This window comes from Sinocyclocheilus rhinocerous, unplaced genomic scaffold, assembly GCF_001515625.1.
Source record: "Sinocyclocheilus rhinocerous isolate Xijiao unplaced genomic scaffold, SAMN03320098_v1.1 scaffold864, whole genome shotgun sequence".
NCBI classification, from domain to species: Eukaryota; Metazoa; Chordata; class Actinopteri; order Cypriniformes; family Cyprinidae; genus Sinocyclocheilus; species Sinocyclocheilus rhinocerous.
This window is the reverse complement of record NW_015645567.1, coordinates 1832753-1836224: the sequence shown is the minus strand read 5'-3', so window position 1 is coordinate 1836224 and position 3472 is coordinate 1832753. Positions and strand designations below refer to the sequence as shown.

Sequence of the window (3472 nt, the reverse complement as noted above, 5' to 3'; positions counted from 1 at the left end):
ATATGCATTTAACACGTAGGCCTATGGATAAAGTACTGCATCACTGTGAATCTGGATTCATGTTGAACTGTCAGACAATAGCGTGGTCAATTACAAAACAGCCAGCAAGGTGTTCAGAGTGAGCATGCTGTGTGCGTGTCATTTAATGAACTTCATGTCACGTTTCCCGCCACCTTACTGTGCTTATGACCCGAAGCGTTTGACTGTTCAGCCAATCACAAGACAGACAGACAATCATTGTGACCGGCTTTTTCTATGTTTCTGATACTGTACAGAGAAACAAGTCCTGATCTCATCTGTCACAAACAGATGCTCATCACACCGGTCATCTCAACACCACTTCTGTAACAAGGTAAGAGCTGGTGGTTTTTCACTAGTAGGTTTTTGCAAAAGTAGTTTGAGATTTCTTTAGAAAATTGGTTAATATTAAACAGTTACTGTTTACTGTAGATCCAAGATCTTATCTAAAAATTTAAAAAATAAATAAATAGCGATTGATCGAAAGTTTTGATTTATAAAAATAAAATGACATTTAAATATATTATTTAAAGTGTCTCTGCAAAAATTATATGTATATGTGTATATATATATGTATAGAAAGTGTGTATTTTCTGAACCTCTAGTCTAGTGCCACCCAGTGGAATTGCAAAAAAAAAAAAAAATTTAATTGTTTTCAAACAGGTTTCCAGAACATTTCTGCCATTGATCAACCAACAAAAACTTTATTTACAGTCTTATGCTTATTATTGTCTCTGTATATCAAACTAGGATAGGAGAAAGTATCTTAACATGGTAAAAAATGACACACTTTAGCTGTAAGATTAAATGGGTCTTTTGATGCTCTAAAAAACATTCAGAACTGTAAAGGCCCGTTCACACCAAGGACGATAACTATAAAGATAACGATAAAGATATAGTTCTAAAAATCGTTCTCAATATTAAAGAATAGCAAAGTCCACACAACTATAACGATAAAGACAGAGAAACGATATAGTTGGAATCACTTTCAAAACGATTTTTTTCCAACTGATGAACGATAAAAAATTGACAGCCAATCAGAATCCATCCTGCTGTAACGAGCTCAAGAATTTAAAGCGGCAGACGCGCGTGCGCTTAGAATAAACGGACGATATCGTTTGCTGGTGTGGATGCTAATATCGTTATCTTTATAGTTATCGTTCTTGGTGTGAATGGGGCTTTAATGTGTAGATCTGTGGACGTGTTTCCCATGTTTTCCCATGAATCACAGAGGCGTTCCCCCATGGATCAATGACACTGTCAGTCCTGATTATCTGTTTGTCCTGGAGTTGTTCTCCATTTGGTGTGAAGGACACTGATCATTACACACTGTTAATTACTGTATTACATGCTGTCTTACATTACTTGGGTGGCCAACAGTATGATTGTGTAATTAGCTTGGCATTATATTACTGTCAGCATTGTATTCGTTTCACGCAACAGTGAAGTTTAAATAGATTATTATCGGTAATGAAAAAATAAAACAAAATAAATATTACTTGTAAAACTTGTAAACATGTAAAACAAAATGAGAAATGTTGCCTTGGCATGTAACTGAAATAAGTTTAAGCACTAAAATTACTAACCGGAAATAACTAAAACTGAAATAAAAATTAATGTAATTAACCACTAGTATTTAAAAGAAAGAAAATGGCGAAAGCCAATTGTTAAAAATTAAACTAAAATTAAAATGAAATTTGAAAACACTGGTTTATATGAAACACAAGCATAAAAAATGATTCCGTGTAAATTGTTCATTCAATTAATTCCCAGTGACTTTCCCAGTTTTGGCAGTTTCCAAAGAATCATTGAAAAAAAATCATTTTGGGGGGGTTAATTGTCAAGATTTGGACAAAGTTTTGTTAAAGCTGAAGTGTGTAACTCAAGAACAAATCATTTTTGTTAACTGAATTAAGTGATTCATTGAAAAATTATGAATTATTCATGAATCAAATATAGTTGCATTCTATAGAATTCAGGCGGATGTCAAGATTTCCATTGAATATGAGATCAGTTTCAGGCTGTTCCTCATACAAATATCAAATAGCTTCAAAAGACTTGGAGTAAAGCAACCAATGCTGTAAATTTGGAGCGAGACTATCTGTTTACATTTTTACAAAGACTTCAGTTTAATTTGAGTTATTTATGGACTTTTTCACTGTTATTGGAAAAAGATTGAGGAATGAGGGCTGGATTTGAACCTGTGAGATGTGTGTTATTTTGGTATTGTATTATTACAGTATTACTATTTTGAATTAAGTTGAATTTGCTTTTATTTTCATATTTTCTGTTTTCATTTTCATTTTAGTGGTTCAGTTTAAATCTAAGTTATTGGCCAAAGCAACATTTCTAATTTTCGTTTAGGTAAAAAAAAAATTTAATCTAATATTCATATTTTATTTTACTTCAGCTTTATTTCAGTTAACAAATGTGTTTTAAATAGTTTTAGTTTTAGTGGTTGTGAGCACTGTGCCACGGCTGCTGCTTCTGAATGTATGAATCGATCAATTATGTGACCGTGTGTGATTAAGAGAGCCGTGTGTGTGTGTGCGTAGTGAAAATCCTCCCATGATTATGCCTATGCATTGGGTTTTCCTTTCCCGCCAGCGACAGAGACATTGATCTAATGAAGCTGCAGGTCCACGTGCCACATCGCGCGGGGTTCTTTCAGGTCCTCTTACGGTCACTGACGCTGAGACACTGAGACGTATCCTGTGACCATGCTGGAGGCATTAAAACCACTGCCAGCTATAACTACCAAAAACAAATAACTGGTGAGCACTAATTAGATGTGTATAGGTGATATTATCTGCAAAGTGCTTTTCTAACTTCAGTTAGGCTAAAATAAACATATGCAAAGCCTCCAAAATGTTAATAGATATCACCATGCTTCCCCAGCTGAATAATCACAGTGCATTAATACATTTCTTCTGTATTACAAGTGTTCTGAAATGTTATGTTTAAATATGCAAATTTGGCATTATCTAATTAAATATGCATGAATTTGCCTACATTTCGAGAACAGAAATCTAAACCTTGGATAAAGCTGGGTTCAAGTTTCTTGATTTATTTTGTTGACATTTTTTGCATAGGGAATTTTGGATTCTCTTTTTATCACTCCATAAATCATAAAATATCATGTTTTTAGAAGAAAATATCTTATATAGGCTAAATTAGATTAATTTAGGGATGCCACAATTCTCAATATGATATTGAATCATTCGGTTTGAATCCACGTTTCTTGTGAATTGCGTTTTTTTTTTTTTTTTTTTTCAGTTTTGCGTTAAAATAAATTCTGTGCGTTTTATTTCTCTCCGCGTTTGCAGTTTGTTTGTGCCCGTGAGTTCACGTGCTGAGATGAGGAAACTCCACACTTATAACGTGCATTTGAAACATCTTCCCTTGTAATGACTTGTAATGAGAAGCGTTTCTAAACCTGCTGTCCAACAAAAGA

At 33.8% G+C, this 3472-nt stretch overlaps 1 protein-coding gene across 7 annotated transcripts in view; it reads left to right on the top strand.

Annotated features, from left to right (window-relative positions):
* The first annotated feature begins 276 nt into the window (after positions 1 to 276).
* Positions 277 to 3472, top strand: part of LOC107706806 (electrogenic sodium bicarbonate cotransporter 4-like) — a 35966-nt gene continuing 32770 nt past the window's right edge. For all 7 annotated transcript variants that reach the window (XM_016510642.1, XM_016510637.1, XM_016510638.1 and 4 more), the window contains exon 1: positions 277 to 352. The gene's annotated coding sequence lies outside the window, so the exon portion shown is untranslated. The remainder of the gene's footprint in view (positions 353 to 3472) is intronic.